The 21974-nt window shown below is 36.6% G+C and overlaps 1 protein-coding gene and 1 non-coding gene across 5 annotated transcripts in view; both read right to left on the bottom strand.

The window, feature by feature from the left end:
* The window catches only part of LOC120634436 (transcription factor EB), a 162411-nt gene that overhangs the window by 49595 nt on the left and 90842 nt on the right, over positions 1-21974 (bottom strand). Inside the window, exon 1 of one of the 4 annotated variants that reach the window (XM_039905003.1) lies at positions 16710-16969. The exons of the other annotated variants lie outside the window; for them this stretch is intronic. The gene's annotated coding sequence lies outside the window, so the exon portion shown is untranslated. Of the gene's footprint in view, positions 1-16709; positions 16970-21974 lie in introns of those variants that run through there. 4 annotated transcript variants of the gene reach the window in all.
* Positions 14042-14160, bottom strand: LOC120634684. The gene has a single exon (XR_005659253.1). It is a non-coding gene; the product is annotated as a 5S ribosomal RNA (ribosomal RNA).

The following is a 21974-nucleotide window of genomic DNA, read 5'->3' as shown; positions in this document are numbered from 1 at the left end:
GGAACGTGCTCTTTCAACATTTTGTGTAGACTTTGTGTAAACTTAAACATTCCTTCAACAATACAAATATCGTTTATTTTAAGTAGGCCTACATTTTAAAACGTTTAGATGGCCTGACATTTGATTAAAGTATTCACTTCTGTAATTAAGTCATAATATATTGGAGTTGTCGCGGTGATAGCGCATTGAGTTCGAATCACAGAACTTACCTCTAAATTTCTAAGTTATGGGTGTTTTAAGTAATCAAAATATCACTTGCATCAACTGTGAAGGAAACCATCGTGAGGAGACCTGAGATTTCTACATAATGTTCTCAAAGGTGTGTGGACTCCGCAAATCCGCACTTGGACAACGTGGTAGACTACGGCCTTAACCCCATCTCATATTGGGGGGAAACCCGAGGTCTGTATTGGCCGGTAATGGGTTGATGTGATCATTATATTGGAGGTGCAAGTCCATCAGAAAAAGTTCAACGAACGACGATTTGTATTCTGAACAAGATAGACAAGCACTTAACGTTTCAAACACCACTACAAAGCCCACTATATGGCTCGGGTCTCCACTTCCACAATGAGAAGGAGTTAAGGCCGTAGTCCACCACACTGGCCCAGTGCAGATTGGTTCAACTTGAATTATGGATTTAAATTTAGATATTTTGACAGACAGTGGCCCACAGATGGAGGTAAAGATGATCTTAAAAAACTGTATTATTATATATAGTGTAATTGTTTTGACGTGAAAGCAAAAAGTAAAGTAGTAAATGACTACAGTCAAAATTAAAGACTGTAAAAGCCTACATGTTATTAATCACAAGAGAAAACACTTTTTTAAACAAAGTAAAAATTTAGAATGTAGCAATGTGGGTTAGATACTCAGTACACTGCACTTATATTCTGAAAGTAGGTTACATTATAAAGCAAATAAATGCAGAAGGCATATCATTTATTATCTGCGTAAATATGATAATGGGAATGTTTATAGTATTGTCATTGAGTTGTTAATTGCAGAAAACAATCACAATGAGCTAATAAAAGTTAGATCCGAAATTGCATTGCGAAAATGAGTTTACGCTTTTATACGACAAGCTTTCGAGGTGTTTTAGATTTGTCAAACAATCTATTAAATCATAGCTAAAGTTACTATACAATTGATGAATACTTTAATTGCTAAGAAGCTATGACAGCAGTTGGCTGTTTTTATATGTGTTCACTAAATAGGATAATTTAGAAGCTATTATATTGTAAAATCTTCATTTTCGGATAGAAGAAATACTGAATTTCATGCCAGCTGCTTTTGGTAGAAGCTACTTTTCAAACTGGTGGTAGAGTTACAAATACACGTAAAGTAGGTTGACTTGATGTAAACAAACTTGTTTTAGATCTGAAACTGACACTACTAAAGATAGTGCAAATAAATTATCACTGTAAATAAGGTGTAGTCTATATATACCTACTACTAATTATTCATCAAACTTATACATAATGTTTGATGAATAATCACAAAACGTGAGGCTTTCCAGCTACGTTCATATCTACTGCAGGAAACCTATATCTTTAGCGATGAGATGTTTGATTTTGATCAAGATCATATCTGATGTAAAATGATGTAGCATTTTAATATAAAAATACCTAAACAAGAAGATTAACTGGGACCCTGCAAACCCTTTTTATTACTGACTTAGGTCGAGTAATCGTTCTAGTAGAGATTCAATGATTTCAATTTAGATTGTCTAGAATGACTTCTATAACTGCATTGCAGTTGATTGATAATAAATCTTGCGTATCATGTCACAATACGTCAGAGCGTATCAAAAATATTTCCCCGGATTATCGCCAGTTCCATCGTCTTCAATCAAATCCAAATTTCATTACCGTATTACGAATACATTGATATCAAATCAGTACGTATTTTATAATTCGGCTTTGTCGCTCGGTGTTCTATTTTGTTGCTTATCTATGACAAGTTTTCTTTTTCACATAAATACAGCATTTAAATATAAAGTTTTAGGAAATTACGTTTTGAAAGCAGTAGCACGAGTTGCACGGACATTGCATGCAGTAGGAGTGTGAAGCGCAAACTTTTTGCGGTTTTCCATTCTCTAGAATCTCGAATCTCGAATTCAGGATGCTTTTGAGTAGGTGCGAATTTCAAATTGATCGATCATCTTTTCTTTATGAACCCTAAAGTTTCACTATTTTACGAGCACTACCAAAAGTGGATATCCTAGAAAGAAGTTAGAAATTAAACAGTATTGCAATAAGTTAGGAAAAATCGGAGATTCTTTTTACTGTTAAACAAGAGACTGTTATCTGTTGTTATGTTGTGTTATCTGAGTCATATTCTTCGTGGTGCAAAGTATAATCTTGCGTGTTTGATTATCCAGGGGAAGATATAACTTATTTTTATATCCCTCGGGCACTGAACTGTTTTCTGAACTGAAGGAACCCATGTCCTTTTCTGCATCCCTATTAATAACGTTTTTATAGATGGTCTGTTGAATATTTCAGGGGTGAAAGCTTAAGAAATAAATTACGTTTATAATATTAATATAGTTAAGATTAATCTCCGTTAGAAAACGTTTGTCAATGTTAAGATTAGGAAAATGTACTTCAAAACATCTTGTACGATAAAGATTTCAGTTGATTGTCATACTACTAGATAATTTTAAATTTTGGGACATTGTCACTGTTCTAATTCAAAGTATTATCAGTTGTGAGGCCTATTTTTGACACTTGGCATCCTAATCCAGCGATAGACATATCACTGTTTTACAAGTTATTATTTTAAGGGTTCGTAACTCAGAAGCAAAGAAAACCCAGAAAGGAACCACCACTTTGGTGTGGGTTTGTCTATCTGTCAGGACCCTTTTCCTCGGGAATGCGTGGAAGTATCAAATGAAAGTAAATACCAAATACTTAAGTCTCAATTCCTTGGATGCTGTGTAAAACTTAAACATTTAAGTCAAAATCAGAACGTGTTTGCATGATAATTTAAGACTTGCAATAAAATCAAAACATATAGAATACTTTCCGTTGATTTAGAATCATAAAGTATTATCAATCATTATAACTTTAGTTTGTGATTGGCATGCTCGCAAAAGTAGGCTCATTTTCGAGTAGTCAAATATTGTATTGTCAAAGAGAAATGGACCCTAATGTCCTTTATTCAAAGACAACTCGTCCACACTTCGTCAGTCAGCGCTCTTTACAGAACGTTACTTAAAAAACAACCAAAAATACAGAGATTACTTCTTTAAAGCGGAGTAGATTAGGATCGTTTTACTATAGCGTTATAGTGGCCGTGAGTGCACTGTTAGGGGGCTTTATTATTCTGAAAAGTTCGTCTCAGCAATAACACACCATTCTCGTCTATAGGCCTCTCCAAAATTGAGGATTTGATGGATTTAAAAAACGGGTGTGTACATAAGTACACACGTTAGAAGTTATACTTCTTTGGCGTAATAAGATAATAATCTTTTCAAACGACGTAAATTTGAAACGCGTTACGAAGAGCATATGGCAGCCTTCAATCATAACCATCCTGAAAAATCTCATTTTGCAAAAGATCTTTTAGACAGTGGACATAACGTAGCCAGTAATCATTCATACGAAATATTACATGCTTGTGACAAAGGGTTGAGACTTGATTTGAGGGAACAATTAGAAATTATTAAACATAGGAATGGGAGGTTTGAATTACTAAACGAACAAATAAACTTATCAACTTCACCTCTATTGAACATATTCAGAGGCACTAATGAGGTGGGAGGGGCTTAGATTAGGTGGGGGTCAGAAAGGTATAAAAGGCGACACATTAGGCGAATTTTTCACTTAACAATTATTCATTGTAAAGTCAACATCTCCTGATGATGCTCCGGTTTCGGAGCGAAACGTGCATAGAGGGTGTATTGCCGAGGATCTGTTTGGTGTGGAGTATAAGGATTGAAGAAATTATAAATTACACCACACAGATTCTCCTGCTGTTCGCGGAGTATAGCAAATTAAGCTTAATTTTGATAATATATCATGGATTTCCGCAAAGTAACGCCTGCTTCTATACAATATCTTTTCAAAAATTTCATCTTACGCCTTATTCTACGTTTCTAGAGAAAAAGACACTAACAATAGAAAAAAGGTATTTAGTACATTGAAAGTTTTACTTTTTCTAATTATTATCTAATTATCTCATTATCTGATCACTGAAAATTAAAATTTGAGATTATTTGTACAACTGACTCAAATAAATCACCGGAATGAGACCACAGACTTTGACAATTGAAAGTGTACACTTCTTTTTTGAAAAACTAAAATGTCGACTAACTTCAGGGTGTCGGTTTTTTGTGACGGTGAGCGCACGCATCGTAAAAAGATGGCGGACAATGTATTCCCCTCTCACTCGGTTTCACAACTACCTTCATCCCGTTAGAATCGTGTAACCATATCGTTATATCGTATAATTTCACTCCCGTCATTTTCTCCTGACGCCGCAAAAGAAGAATAAATTCCCTACCCGTGCTTTGTAGTGGGCCAGTAACGGGTTGCTATAATGATACATAAATACTTATAATATACATATAAACACCCACAAACTGAAAACCATTCATGTTCATCACACAAACTTTTCCTAGTTGTCGAATCGAACCCACAGCCTTAGACTTGGAAAGCAGGGTCGCTGCCCACTGCACCAGAAGTATATTACCTTTGTCACCTCGTAAGGCAACCGCAGGAAGAGGTTGGATAGTGAGAATTGTTCTCTGATCTGCGACCACACGGCTGGCACCAAGAGCTGGTCTAAAATCAACAATATTGTCAAGTGTTGCCGAGTCCCATACGTTGGGACAACGTCGAGATTATACTGTTATTTTAAGTGATAAAAATATCATTGTAATCTGGTTTAACTGAGACGTCAAGCGCATGATAGATGCTTTGATAACTTGCTTCAAGGTTGCGTGTATCTATACCGATTTCTGTTGGTTTTCTGATATTACGGTTGTTTTAACGCTTGTGATTTCCCGAATTATTTTATGGCGAATTAACCAGTATCCACAGGTAAATAAAAGTAAATATCACCTAATATGAAAATTAAGTTTAATTTGCTATATGCCGTGAGTATCAGGAGAATCTATAATTTATAATTTCTTCAATCTTTATACTCCATATCAAACAGATTTCACACAATGCGCACGCTTCGCTCCGAAACCGGAGAATCCTCAGGAAATGTTGACTATACAATGAATAATCGTTTTAACTAATTTTCATAATATATCATGGAATTCCACTTGCCTCTATACAAAAGATATCACATAAAAAAATGTATACCACCAAAATTAAGCTTGCTTCGCGGAATGATAATTGCTTCAATCATCAGGAAATGTTACTTTAAGAACATCTTTTCTTTTTTTATAAATTTAAAATGCATATAAAAATTTTCGGAACTGCAAGGTTTCCTTACTAGATGACGCTACAGTCGCTAAAGTCATATACTAATTTCGGCATCGACGGTATGAGAGCCGTAGCTTAATTGGAGAAAGCGCTCAGGCCGCGATTGCCAGAGAGTCGCAGGTTCAAATTCTGTCAGTTCCGAAAATTTTTATTTATGCATTTTAAATTTATAAAAATGGATAATTCCTTTAAGTGTAGGTAGAAACACTAATAAAAATTATAAAAATATCTTTTCTTTTTCTAATTTCACTATAAGGCAACCCTAGATTGCAATCTCACATGCTGGTAAGTGATGATGCCGTCTAAGATCGTAGCAGGCTTATTTTTTAGGGACTCCGGTTTAATAGGTTTCTATGCCACATCGCACCGGAACACAGCGGCATGACTTTGTTGATAGGGTATGTTCATGAATGTTTTTCAGTGGCTGGGTGTTTATTTGTATATAATAAGTATTTGTTTGTAATATTCATAAAAATATTCATCAGTCATCTAAAGAAAGCGTAGCTTGTGCTATAGGCACTAATAGCACAAGCTACGCTTACTTTTGGGCTAGATGGCGAAGTGTGTATTGACGTTGTATATATATTACTAGCGTACCCAGCCCGCTTCGCCGGGCTAGATTTTGCTTCATTTTATTTAAACAATAAACTTACTTCATTAAAGTTTTAATTTAAGTCTCATAATATATTAAATCATTTATTTCTCTCCGTATTCATTCTCTTCTATTCTCTTCTCGAGCGGGCGAAGATCATTATCTACACCCATGTACACCCACCAAACGAATATCATCATAGTAAATAAAAGCTGTATTTGACAGTTTGACAGTTCAAAAATAAAAGTGCTCCGATCGTCACCAAACTTTACAGGATTACTCGCCAGGTCAATCCGGAGATTCCCTGAAAGTTTCATTGAGATCGGTCCAGCCGTTTCGAGGCCTATACGGAACATACCCACACACTTTCTCTTTTATATATATAGATTAGCCCAACCCGGCAAACAACTCCAGGAGTTCATGATTCGTAATCACAACAAGACCAAGAATAGAGTTCTTGGTTATGGTTCTTGAATAAAAAGCTATAAAATAAACCGATGGTGATATTCCAATTTATTGACGTATACCTAATACCAAGCTTAAACCAAAAGTTGAACACAAATAAAGAATTCGAAATCCGGATTCAAAATGGGAGTTACCTTTTTAGTACTACACATTTGTCATTGTTATATCAGATATTGCAGGTCTCACGTAAAAAGAATAATGACACGTTTTATTTGGCACCAAGTTAATGTTTACAACGATGCAGTCTTAGGTGCGTATTAATTTGTATGATAGTCAAATATGGATAAAGTTACAGAATATGATACCTGGAAACGGTACGGGGGTGTTCATACACGTTAATCGATCTGACAAACTTAGTACATGTATAGCTATAAATTTTATAATACTGTATGAGTGTGGATGTTTTTATCTCGTTATAAATTATTTAAGGTGGAAATATGATGAGTAGATATTCTATACAGGTGGTTAAATATTTTATGTTAAATATATACCTATTTTTAAGTAAAGAAATGTGAAAGAAAACTGAAATATATTAATCGCCCGGTTGTTGTATAAAAGTTGGCTCTCAGGGCTCTTTTTACGTGACACCTACACTATAGAAGTCACATCATTCAGCATATTATTTGTTTGTAATACAACTTTCTAATTTGATCCCACAACAAAAGTCCAAAAAAGCGTATGACAAAAACCTTTTTAAACTTGCTGTCTAATTTATAATGAATCGGTTATATTATAATTATATCGGCTATATTATAATGATGTTAACTTAATTAGCTTTCATCATTATAATATAAGCGATGTTAACCAACTGCTGGACAAAGGTATTTTATAATCCGCGCTAGTCGTACAGGCTCTAGCAATGATTCTTGGTTGTGTAGTCAACACGTCCAGTATCATAGCGAAACGTGCGTTGAGAACGTATTTGAAGATCAGCATGGTGTGGCGTATGAAGACGTAATAAGTTCCACAGTGCAGATTTGTCTGTTAGTGGCGCTGAAAAAAGCTTGGTTGCTCTTCCGCCTGTAAAATTAACTAAGGCTGGTGTCTTTAAAGCGTGCTTAGCCTTATCTCAAACTTTGCCATGAAGATAAGACTAGGTCACCATTTACAAAGCTGATGACCTCCCTGGCGCATTGGTGAGCGCTGTGAATTTAAGTAGGAAGTCCCGGCTTAAATTCCAGGCTGGGCCAATTTATGAATTTATAATTTCTGTTTTTTTTCTTATCTGGTTTGGCTTTGGCCGTTGCTAGTTACCACCCTACCGACAAAGACGTGCCGCTAAGCGATTTAGTATTCCGGTGCGATGTCGCGAAGAAACCGACTAGAGATATGACTACCATACTTCCTAACAGATTAGCCGTAAAAGTCAAAAGGAATAACCCTGTAAAAATATGAAATCAAATGAAGCATATTTATTTTACCATACCAACGAATTCAAAACATTTTAAGTGCTTACTAGTGACAACCCTATTGAAGATAAAATACCGCCACGCGCGTAGTACCTACGCTACGCGACGTGTACCTAATAAAGTGGAGGCGTCACTTGATTTTAATTTTGCTTGTGATGTTAGGGCTGCATCTGATTTGTTTCAGTAAAAAGTATGGCATAGGTTTACTCAAAAACGATTAGGGTTTCGGTTTCACAGACAAGTCTCAGAGACACTAAATAATGGACCTCTAAAGCAAAGTAAATATATATTTCTGTTTCATTTACACGCTGTATTTATATGCACAACCTACCTCTCTTGTAGGGCTGTGTTTTACGCCATTTACGTTGTCTGAGATGTAGCCATAACGCCGCCAAACTTTTTGCATTGTGTATATTTATTATTTTCAATCTTCCTGTTTTTCTATTTGATGTACAATAAAAGTGATTTCATTCATTCATAATTACACGAACAATTCGTTATTTCGTTCAGTTTTAAACGACGAAACGTCCGGTCTACGGGGCCTTAAGTAACAAAGTTCTCACATACAATCACAACAAGGCCCAATTAAGCGTAACGTCCAAAAATTTGAGCATTTTAAGGAAAATTACGTAATAGCGCGACCTCGAGGCGACATTAAAGTCAATTGTTTAGTAAATTACGGCGATTTGTTTTAGCGTCCGTCACTGACGAACGAACCTACAATAATTAGTCGTAATTTTGACGCGGCGCTCGTACAAACATAGTTTCAGGACTTGTATTAAACGTAAAAATTACATATAAAGTACAGGCTTATACTAGTAGGGAATATCTATACTACTAGATATTCCCTCCGGTATCACACGCGTTAACTAATAGCGTATATATAGTAACGTTACATTATTTACCTACAAATAGAGGTTTTTTCAAACTTAAATGGAGGTCTTAGCCTATACTAAACAATATTAGTTTGACGGCCGATTGGCGCAGTTTGTAGCGACCGTGCTATCTGAGTCCACGGCGATGTATTGTCGTAGTATATATATTTATAACTTTTTTGTGCTGAAATTGAGATAACAAATAAATTATTTTCTCATTTCATTTCATGCTTTTACGCATACCGAATATTGGCTACGGAGATAACTTTCGCACAGACGTAAACCCCTCCCGTGTGTCCCGCAACATTATTTTTCCTACATCATTTAAGCGTCAAAATACTACGATACATATAAAGAAAAAAGTTTTTAAACACAAGATTGCCTTGCTAAAACATTGATTATTTTTTGTAAGAATTAATATTTTATGCATATTAATCCTTTTATTAAAAAAATAAATATAATTTTTACGAAATATAAAAAAATGTTTGTCAAAAATCTCATGTATGCCTATAGCTGTAGACTATGTAGCAGTACGCTGCGTCCCGAAATTTACGCGGGCGAAGCCGCAGGGCATATCTAGTAATATATCTTAGGCAGATAGTTTTGTAACTATTTTCATTATGAAATGCGTTATTGTATTTGTACGATTTATTGGTAGGAGATATTGTTATGCGTACTTTTTTAGACCAATAGTTTTGTACTACCAAACTATTGGTCGAAACGAACGAATGTGTAACTTAAGATTAATTTTTTATTCAGAAAGCAATCCATATACCTAGTTTATACGATATTGGTAATCTTATGAGATATTCTGAAGGGTAACAATAGTTTAAGTATCCTATTGACGTTATTTTTAAAACATACCGCGATAACACAAAGCCTAATCTTTTTCAACTATCACGTTTTTCTCTCGTGATCCCAAAGCGGCTATTATTGAGACAATGTTAAACAGTAATAAGAAAACTGGTACATACCAGTATAACGCTCATCATCTTACTCATGATCCAGTTCGTAATACGAAACACATTTTAAGGTTAAGGGGGAATAAATTGTTACAGTAATTTTATAAAGTGTGTAAATAATTGTAATTGGCCGAGTGGCGCAGTGGGCACCGAAGATGCTTTCTGAGTCCAAGGTCGTGGGTTCGATTCCCACAACTGGAAAATGTTTGTGTGATGAACATGAATGTTTATCAGTGTCTGGGTGTTTATCTGTATATTATAAGTATTTATGTGTATAACATTCATAAAAAAATTATTCATCAGCTATCTCAGTACCCAAAACACAAGCTTACTTTTGGGCTAGATGGCGATGTGTGTATTGTCGTAGTAGTAGTATATATATATAATTAAACATTTGATTTATATCCAATGTTCATGACATGGAATTGGTGGGTATTTTGATATAATTACGACTGAATTATCGATATACTCCAGTCCTACATGGACCCGAACGATGCAAATATACCTCCCGGTGTCTTAGTCGTTTATCAAAATATCAAAGTCCGTTGATTCATTTTAAGGGTTCCGTACCCAAAGGGACCTTATTACTAAGAGTCCGATGTCCGCTCGTCCGTCAGTCACCAGGCTGTATCTAATGAACTACGATATTTGCACAGTTGAAATTTTCACACATTATGTATTTCTGTTTGCCAAATACAAAAAAAAAGATTTTAAACTAAGATTTTCTGGGTAATAATCATTTCTTAAATATAGTTAAACGGGTACACATCACGATAATATTGTGAGATTTGTCGATATTTCGCCCCTGTTGCATGGACCGTGGTCACGACGAGACTGAGGAGGGGGCAAAACAGTTCGTGAAATACCAACAAAAACAACACGAAAGCGGGTAGTCAGATTCTGCCCGTGACATCCAACTTGACGTCTCGTACCTACGCAGTCCCGTCGTGGCCACGATCAATGCAATTGGGTCGAAATATAGACAAATCCCATAATATTATCGTGGTATGTGCTCGTAAACTATATTTAAGAATACAACAACAACAAAATATTGAATGGGACTCCGATGCAAAAGACATGATTTTTTTTAGATAACGGTAAGAAACTATTCATGCACGAGTCCGACTCGCAATCGGCCGGTTTTTATGTTACGATGCGATGTGATAAAAATAAAAATAAATAAAATACCGAAATATTCAGTGTCAAGCAAAAGCGGCATAAAGATGTGTCGAAGTCAATGAGGTCAGTGGAATCAAACGTCGTCGCGACGACAAGCGTGAAACTACACAAGGCTGTGCAAAAACGCGAAACCAAGCAACTGGAAACTGAATTAAGCTTGCGTGCCACTAGACTAGTGCGGTTTTTCAGTGTACAACTAATCTATACTCTATATAATAATACTATTATGAAGCGGTGATAGCCCAGTGGTTAGGAGCTCGACTTCAATTTCGAGGGGCCGAGTACGAATCCCAGCACGCACCTCGAACTTTACTTTTTAGTAATTGAAATATCACTGCTTTAACGGTGAAGGAAAACAACGTGAGAAAACCTGCGGACCTGAGAGTTCTACATAATGTTCTCATGGTGTATGGAATCCCCAATCCGTACTGGGCCAGCGTGGTGGACTACGGCCTTAACCCCTTCTCATTGTGCCCTGTAGTGGGTCGGTAATGGGTTAATTAAATAACTTATATTATATTATAAAGCGGAAATTTTATGTTTGTTTGTTCGTACCCAATAGACTCCGAAAGTACTGGGCCGATTTTAACCAATTCTTCACCAAAAGAAAGCTCAACTATTACGAAGTAAAACAGGCTATAATTTAGTTTCATAAAAATTGGAGATCCTTAAGAAAATTGTAAGCACATTAATGTAAGCCAAAGTAACAAAATTTAGCCTATGATTTCATCAGGCAAAGTTTTGCTACTTTGGCTTTTATCATTACATGGCGTTTTGTCATTAGGTACTTGGCGTGCGATGAGAAAGTTTTATTTCCTTTATGGCTCAGATAAGTAGCTTTGCTAAGCTACCTTAGTTAAGTCGTAAAGGTATGAATAATTGTTATTGGGCGTTTCCGAACGCATCACGCGTACCGCAACGCCGAACGTTCACCGGTGGAACGGTGCCTTTATTATTAACTAAACTATTTGTCGGGTAAAAAAGAATCGTTTGTCAAAAGACAAAAACGATTGTCGAGTTACTATATAACTGCTATTTAAGACGGCGATTCTTCACTTATTGTAGTAAAATAAAAACACCAAGCTAAGGTTTGACGGCCGACTGGCGCAGTGGGCAGTGATCCTTATTTCTGAGTCAAAAGCCGTGGGTTCGATTCCCACAACTGGAAAATATATTTGTGTGCTGAACTTCAATATTTTACAGTGTCTGGTGTTTTTTTTTTTTTTTTATTAGACTCAACGACTCACCATAAGAGTAAAACCTGGTACTCCTATTCTGATTTAATTTATTTATAATTATATTCTTGTTATTTGCCTTTCTTAGTCTAAAACAAACATTTGGTTAGTTTATCTGTACATTATAAGTATATTATTCATAAAATTATTCATCAGTTATCTTAGTACCCATTTCACAAGCTACGCTTTCTTTAGAACTTGATGTCGATGTGTGTATTGTCGTAGTATATTTATTTATTTATTTATTGTGAGGGTCTCTATCGAACTGTGCCCCCAGTATATATTTTTTATAATTACCTAGAATTTACCTACGCTTGATGATGCAGTCGAAATTGAAGTCAGGCTTACCTATATACGATATATACGCCTGGTGGGAGTTTCCAGACCAGTGAAAATTCAAAAACTATAAAGTTCAAAATTGCAAGGAATTTTACCCAGGACCGCCGACTTATAAACATATTATAGATGATCTTCCGCCGTGTGGTGACGGCAGATCAGAATACAAATTCAAATTCAAAATTTCTTTATTCATGTAGGCCTATCACAGGCACTTATGAAGCGTTCATACATATTTGTTTACATAATTGTAAGGGGATGGTGATAGCTACGAGGGTTCCAAACGCGCCCTGGTCTAAGAAGAGCCCACAACAAAACTTAGCCGGGTAAATTTTTTTTTGTTACCACAATCTTCCAGTAAATTTATATTAAGCTATGAAGCTAGAGCAATTCACACCCAAGCTTTTTTATCGTTTAAGTAATCCTTAATATTATAATAGGATTTTTCTGTAAGCTTACGTTTTATATAAACTTTGAACTTATTGAGAGGCATCTCAAAGATTTCATTTGGTAATCTTTATATATATATTTCTTGTGTGCGTGTGTATGTCACTGAACTCCTCCTAAACGGCCGGGCCGATTTGAATGCATTTTTCGGTATGCGTTTGGGTGGCACCCTGGATGGTTTAGATTCACAAATCAGCCCGACAGTTGGCGCTGGGGTCCGCTAGTTTGTTATAAAATAATATGCAATTACCCTTGAATGAATTTGCAATTTTGTGTAGCCTAGTAAACTGCACAACGAGTTTATTTTTGCTTCTAATATTTATATTGTTACAGTGCATTTTCTTTTTAAATTTTGATATATTTTTATGGACATAAATTAAATTTTCATATATGTACTGACTATGCACCGTCATTATTATTCAGTGGTCACCACCCCTGTTCTTCCCGCGGATGTCGTACGAGGCGACTAAGGGAATATAACGGCGAGCGGGCAGCAGCGTCCTCTGTGCTACTACCACTACTGGGACCACCAGCCAGCCTGCCCAGCGAGGTGATTATGGGAAAATCCTCCAGTTGGGAGACGCCAAGCAGTGGACTGTAATAGGCTGTTGATGAAGATGATGATAACGGTCAATATTAAAAGTAGCTTTGTTTAGTTCACCTTAAGTCAGTTTGTATGTTTTTTTAGGTATTTCTGTCAAGGCAATTACCTAATTATATTTATAAACATACAAGCTAAATGTACTTAAAATTAAATCAAATAACGTTAACAATTAAAATTACTTTTTTAATCAAAATGCGGTAAGTATCTAAATAATCAAACATTTTTATAAACAAACGTGTGTGTATTAGTGTACACACGTAAGAAGTTAAACTTATTTATGACTTAAAATTTTTATTACTTTTTATTTTAGTAGAAAATCTTGCACTCTATCTCCTCTTAAGCTTTTACCAAGAATCTGCAGGCAAAATATTCACCTAAATATACGGCACCAAGTTGACTTTCTTTTTCTTTATTAATTTTATTTAAAAGAAGGTAAAAGAGCCATAAATTTTACTTCCTTATTTATTTTAGATTCTATTCTAAACAAAGCAAAAAAAGCCATCATCACACGGTGTTCCCAGGCGGTCGCCCATCCAAGTACTGACCGCGCCCGATGTTGCTTAACTTCGGTGATCGGACGAGAACCGGTGTATTCAACATGGTATGGACGCTGGCGACTGATGCATTGAATTACACAATCGAAATATGACAATCTATCAGATAATATAAATATCCATCAATGGTAGCGTTGAACGTTTAACGAAGCCTTATTGGAAGTCGAAAACACCCCTACGGAGAGTCCCAGAATTTGATCCCAGTAACCTCCAACTTCTCGAAGGCATGTGCGTTTTATTAAGCAATTTAACGTCACTTGCTTTGATGAAGGGAAAACATCATGACGAAACCTGCATGCCAGAAAGTTCTCATATAGGATGCTTCCTATGCACAAAACTATTAATAACAATTTCCAATTTTTTTTTAAATATTTGTCCAACAAATAGGAGGTATTTTAAAGATTAACTGTACACAAATCTCTAAGCTAAACTGAAGTGACAGTCCTAAAAGTATTGCCGTCTTTGTCACAATGTTTCCTTTAGAAGAGGATAGCACTATTTTTAGGCCACCAATGTATTTGCATATAAAACTAATCCATTAGTTGCTGTTATCTGTTGAGGGTCTCATCCTTCATGAGAAACCATCAACAGAGCCTTACCAGAACTGAATTGACTGGTGACCTTTTTAAAATGTTTTTTTCAACTCCGCTCTTGTTTGACGGAGATATGGAGTAGCATTACGAAGAAGTAATAAATTCACTTCGAATTAAAACCCTAACTTTTTTATAAAATTCAAGTTAAGTATAAGGTTATTGTTCTTCATCATCTCCATCAGGGCACGGGTCTCCTCCCACAATGAGGAGGGGTTAAGGCCGTAATCCACCACGCTGGCACAGTGCGAATTGGTGGACATACCTTTGAGAACAGTATGGAGAACTCTCAGGCATGCAGATTTCCTCACGATGTTTTCCTTCTCCGTTGTAGCAAGTGATATTTTAAGTGCGTGCTAGGTTTCGAACTCGGCCCCCCGAAAGTGAAGTCGAGTCGATATTTTCGTAATGTTAGTCCGTTTTTATTTTTTTCTTAATAATTATTAAATAAACTTTACAAGAAAAAGGGACAACAATAATTCTCTAAACAAACATTATCTGACAGGAAGAAAAAATAAACCTTACATGTAAGATTGATGGGCGTAGGTCGGCACATTGCAGGACGTTTTCCTTGCATGCTCTGCAAAGTGTTGCCCTGTTTATAGGCGATTATTTTCTACTTACCATTAGGTGGTTCACCGGTTTGGTCCGTCAACTAGTAGGTACTACGATAATGAAGATATTGGCACATTTTACAAATAACTTGCTTTTTGATCTATAAGTGTTTTTTTTTTTCGCTATAAAAAGTTGCCTATACCACAGACCGACTCTTATCACATCTATCACTCGAACTCTATGCAAAAAATTACGGCTACCAGTTGCTCCGTTGCTGTGTGAAAGCAGATAATGCTTTTTATGTCAACAATCAAATTATGCATTTTTAATATTAAGCTGATCGGTGATAGCCCAGTGGGTAGGATTTCGACTATCCGAGCTTCTAACTTTTCTAAGTAATGTGCGTTTTAAGTAATTAAAATATACCACTTGCTTACATATATCACTTGCTTCAATGGTGAAGGAAAATATCGTGAGGAAACCTGCATGCCTCCATAACGTTCTCAAAGGTGTGTGGAGTCCACCAATCCGCACGGGGCCAGCGTGGTGGACTACTGCCTTAACCCTTTCTCACCCGTGCCCTGTAGTGGGTCGGTACTGGGTTAACATGATGGACATAAGAAAAATCTTTTTAATGTGTTTGTTTTTATTTATTTTATCGCATTTTGTTTCCATATTTTGAAAACAAACTTAGCACTAAAAATTAATGAAAAGATTGTTCACATTTTAAGATAAGTTGAAAAAAAGTAAACAGTGTTAAGTTTTATGTGCCTGTTATTACACCGAAATCACGGCCTTCAGACTTAGTTTCACCCATATAATGTAAAATCTCACTTAATATCCCTATCCCTACTAATATTATAAATGTAAATGTAAGTTTGTTTGTTACGCTTTCACGCAAAAACTACTTAACCGATCCTCATGAAACTTTGTACACATATTCTTGAAAGTGTTAGAAGTAATATAGGATACTTTTTATCCCGACATTAAGCTCGGTTCCTTTGGGAGAGGGGATGAAAGTGTTTGACGATTTTTCACAATAACTCCGACAAATTATAACCGATTTTAATAACTATTTTTGTACTATAAAGGTTATAATATGTGTTTAATTTTGCCCAAACTGTGGTTGGAGATAGAGGACGGAACTTCTCAGCGGACAGCAGCAAACCCCTCATTTAAGGCTGAGCTATACTGAACACTTTAATTTTTTTTAGAACTACAACTGAATTTAATGCCACATCAAAAAACTAAATCAAACGTAGACGGTGTCGCGGGCAACAGCTAGTATGGTTTATAAATAGTACAAATAATAATAATATGTTGACTTTAGTTCAGCGCTGAATGTGGATGATAACACAAGAAATCACCAAGATCAGATAATGAAATAATTCGCATTGTTTAAGATTCAGGCACGTTTTCTATTGACATAAATAATTATGCAACATATATACAATGTCTTACTTACAATCACAAACGCTACTATGTTACTGGTATATAAACATTTGTATCACTAACGCGTATCGGCTTTGCCGGCGATTTTTAGGATCTACGGAATCGTGGACCGCGGACCGTGACGTTACGTCAGCTCACGTCAAGCGACCGAGTGGCACTGATTATTATGGTTGTTTATCATGAAAAATGAAATACAAATAAACGGCACGACAGTGATAAATGCAAAGTTGTAGGAGTGCGCGACTGGCGTTCGCGGTGCCTGGACGCGCGGGAATCGCATTAGCGATTTGTCGTGCGACAAAACAACCTGGGAGCTGAAAATGTTTTAAAGCTTTACAGCTGCTCACTATTGAATGGTATACGCTGCATCTTTATATTTTTGTCTGATGGGAGGCTTTGGCCGTGGCTAGTTACCACCCTACCGACAAAGACGTGCCGCTAAGCGATTTAGTTTCGGTGCGATGTCGCTTAGAAACCTATTAGGGGTATGTCTAAGTACCATACTCCCTAACAGGTTAGCCCGCTACCATCTTAGACTGCATCATCATTTGCCAGGTGAGATTGCAGACAAGGGCTAACTTGTAGGGGAATAAAAAAAATATGGTAGCGTTTCGACGCGACTTCATCCAGTTCCATCTCATAGTTCCAAAGATAAGCGTGCTCAAACCAACGACATATATCGATGGTTCATTCATACAAATAAACAAAAAAAAACAACTTTTCAGTTTTATTATTAGTACCAAAAAACCTGGCATGGTTAGAAGTTAATCATTTATGGTCATGATAAATATACACAATACACACATCGCCGTCTAGCCCCAAAGCAAGCATAGCTTGTTATGGGTACTAAGATGACTGATGAATATTATGAATAATAAATAAATAAAAACATGTAATATACAGTTAAACTCCCAGACACTGAAAAATATTCATGTTCATCACACCAACATTTTTCAGATGTGGGAATCGAACCCACGGCCTTTGACTCAGAAAGCAGGATCGCTGCCCACTGCGCCAGTTGGCCGTCCCGTTATTTTTCGAATTTTTCTATATTTCGACCCTGTTACATTTATAACTGTAACTGGGTCGTAATATCGACTGATTAAAATAATTGCCATACTAAGTGTCTACACATTCATCATTATAACATAGACCCGTCATCGGCCTACTACAGAGCACGGGTCCCTCCCACAATGAGAAGGGGCTAAGGCCGTAGTCCACCACACTGGTCCACCACGATAGCCCAGTAGGTAGTAGCTCAACTTCTCTTTCATGTCCGTTATAACTTTTCTAAGTTATGTGCGTTTCAAGTAATAAAAATATCACTCGTTTCAACGGTGAAGGAATACATCGTGAAGAAACCTGCCTGCCTGAGAGTTCTACATAATGCTCGCAAAGGTGTGTGGAGTCCACCAATCCGCACTAGGCCAGCGTGGTGGACTACGGCCTTAACCCCTTCTCATTGTGGGAGGAGACCCGTGCCCAGTAGTGGGCCGGTAGTGGGTCATATGGTGATGATGATGTATTTAGGTACAAATTCAAATTCAAAACTTCTTTATTCATGTAGGCCTATCACAGGCACTTATGAAGCGTTCATACATATAATATGTTTACATAATTGTAACGGGATGGTGATAACTTCGTTCGCCAACTTAAATCTAAAGCTACGAGGGTTCCAAACGCGCCCTGGTCTAAGAAGAGCCCACAACAAACTTAGCCGGGTAATTTTTTCTTTTTTGTTATCACCATCATTCAGTAAATTTATATTTCGCTATGAAGTTAAAACAATTCACACCCAAGCTTTTTTATCGATGAATCTTACCTACGTTTAATCCGGAACCGTATGCTATGATTCACCAGGCACACATCTGAACTACAGTAATCCCTTCAGGCAGACAAACATGAATATAAAATACAAGACATTTGGTGACGTATATACACGGCAAACATTGATTGACAAACAGGGTAAACTGTCACACGTTACCTATACACATCTCTATAAATTCAATTAAATATACACTATAAATCATTTCAGAATGCTCCCATGGTTTTGGACAGCCGGTTGGCGCAGCTGGCAGCGACCCTGCTTTCTGCGTCCAAGGCCGTGGGTTCGATTCCCAGAGCTGGAAATAAATGTTTGTGTGATGAACATGAATGTTTTTCAGTGTCTGGGTGTTAATCTACATATTATATATAGTTTATTATAACAGTCGCCTCGTACGATACCCGTGGTAAGAGGACGGGTGGTGACAACTGGTAAGTCAAAGTCAAATATTTCTTTATTCAAATAGGCACATACATGGCACTTTTGATTCTTTAATTACATAACAAAATGTGTACATAGTAGTGAGTAATGATCGCGATAACTACATTTGAAAACGTAAAACTAAAGCTACGAGGGTACCAAACGCGCCCTAGTCTAAGAAGATGCCCACAACAAACTTAGCCGGGTGTTCTTTTTGTTATCACCATATCACATTGTCATTTGAAAACGTAAAACTAAAGCTACGAGGGTACCAAACGCGCCCTAGTCTAAGAAGATGCCCACAACAAACTTAGCCGGGTGTTCTTTTTGTTATCACCATATCACATTGTCATTTGAAAACGTAAAACTAAAGCTACGAGGGTACCAAACGCGCCCTAGTCTAAGAAGATGCCCACAACAAACTTAGCCGGGTGTTCTTTTTGTTATCACCATATCACATTGTCATTTGAAAACGTAAAACTAAAGCTACGAGGGTACCAAACGCGCCCTAGTCTAAGAAGAAGCCCACAACAAACTTAGCCAGGTGTTCTTTTTGTTACCACCATCTCACATTGTCATTTGAAAATATTTAAGAAGCAACTTGGTTTGAGCAATAGTTCACACCCGAGCTTTTTAAACGTTTACGTAATCCTTTATACTATGAGAGGACTATTCTATAAGCTTTCGATTAATACAAACTTTGAACTTTTTAGGGACATCCCCAAGATATCAACCGGTAATTTATTGTACAATTGTATACAGCTTCCTTTAAAAGAATTAATTATTTTTGTTTAGTCTTAAATTAGTATATTTTGATCTGTTGTCACCACACAATCATCATACCAAGCCAGCTAACTTACTACAGGGTCCGGGTCTCACAAGGATTCCATCGCTTTAGTTATATATATATTTTAGTTATATATATGTAGTTCAGGTATATTTTTTAAACAGTAAAGAACTTTAGTTTATTTGTAAACAAGCAAATTAGCACCTGCTAAAGGCCAGCGGAGTTGTGCGTAAAAGCCACTTGCGTGAACACTGGTTAAAATAAGTAAATAAAAATAATGTAATATGTACGAGTGTAACCATTTATAAATATAAATAAATAAATATACTACGACTATACACACATCGCCATCTAGCCCCAAAGTAAGCGTAGCTTGTGTTATGGGTACTGAGATAGCTGATAATTATTTTTTTATGAATATAATACACATAAATACTTATAATATACAGATAAACACCCAGACACTGAAAAACATTCATGTTCATCACACAAACACTCTCCAGTTGTGGGAATCGAACCCACGGCCTTGGACTCAGAAAGCAGGGTCGCTGCCCACTGCGCCACTCGGCCGTCAAATTATCATTTACTTTTCAAGCACATGGATATTCTGTATACTGTTTTGACGTGTGAAATTGATTATTAAGTAATTCGTGAGGAAACCTGAGTGCCTGAGAGTTCTCCATAATGTTCTCGAAGGCGTGTGCAGACCACCAATCCGCACTGGGCTAGCGTGTCGGACTACGGTCTGAAGCCTTCTCATTGTGAGAGCTGCGCCCTGTAGTTGGCCAGTAATGGGTTAATATGACGACGATGAAATATTTCCCGCGACTTAATCCACGTTTAATTCTTTTTGTTTGAAAAAAAAATGTATTTTTTCGGGGTTAAAATCCTGTTTCTTATTTAGGATGCCGAGGTAAGTTGATGTTAAGCATTATAGAGGAAACAAAGTTTGTTCTTTGGGTATTGTCGTAACTTTCCGGGATACAAAGTCACCAGAATCTCAGTGCGTAATTTTGTCAGGATCAGTGCAGTGGATCAGTGCAGTGCGGATTAAAATGTAAAATGTAAATTGTTTATGTTGGAAAAGAGCAACTGCTGAGTTTCTTGCCGGCTTCTTCTCGGTAGAATCTGCCTTCCGAACCGGTGGTAGAGTCAATACAAACAGACAGACTTGACGTTTCAAAAGTGCTTATATTAGGTCTACTTGAAATAAATGAATTTTGAATTATGATTTTTTTTTTTTGACCAGCCAAATACAGTTAAGAACATAAACTCTTTCGCTTATCCAAAATCTTTACATTAAAGATTGGATATAGTAATGCTATCCTTATCTACAGAGAACAGTAGGCAAAAGATAAAATTACTAAATTTAATCTGCCATCTAAAGATTTTAGATTAAAGCAAAATTTTAGCACTACTCAATTCAATCTTCCTTTTGCAGATTCTAGATTCGATTGATCGTTTCGGGCGACAATTATAAGGCGACAAGACAAAATGTCGTTAAACAAAAAGTCGCCAGTGCGCTCTATTCTTAACTAAAGTAGCACAATAGACCTCACTGATAAGCTAATTATGCTTTTTGATGTAAATGCTAATCAGTGTCTAAGAAAAGAAATAATTCTTTTCAGTTGCAATTTGCATAATGGTCACGGTTTTATCTCTGAGGCGCCAGAACTTAACAAGCCAGTATCAACTGAAACTGTGGTGATATTAGAACTGAGACTTGCCCTTTTGCTACGCTAACTGCCTGTTTGGTCTAACGGTGAGCATATTTAATTGCAGATGAGGAGGTCCTGGGTTCGACCCCCGGATCGATCCGATGAACAAAATTGGGGTTTGCCATCAATATATTCTAAGTTAAGTAAGCAATTGGCGGTGATTTAACCTCGTGCCTCCGAGAGCACGTTGAGCTGTAGGTCCAGCGATCTCTTTCCAGACGCATCGGAGCTACCGTCACACACTTGTGCCCACTAAATTCCACGTAGTTAGAAAATCAAAAAAAAAAACTTTTTACCACGCCAAGCCAACCCTTAAAAATGTGTATACAGTAGGATGCTAAAAATCACCTGGAACAGTCTAATACTAGAGATAAAAGTATTGAAACTGGTACGTAGTACTACGTGTGACTTTGTGGTAAGCTTCTTGGTTTAGTGTCAATTTTATATTACGTACCGTGTTTTATTTATACGTTATTTTTATTGGCATGTCGCAAACACGTCTATGAGCACACAGGGTCCCCCTGAAAA

The sequence above is a fragment of the Pararge aegeria genome, chromosome 24 (assembly GCF_905163445.1).
Source record: "Pararge aegeria chromosome 24, ilParAegt1.1, whole genome shotgun sequence".
NCBI lineage: Eukaryota > Metazoa > Arthropoda > Insecta > Lepidoptera > Nymphalidae > Pararge > Pararge aegeria.
This window is presented reverse-complemented; position numbering and strand designations above follow the sequence as displayed.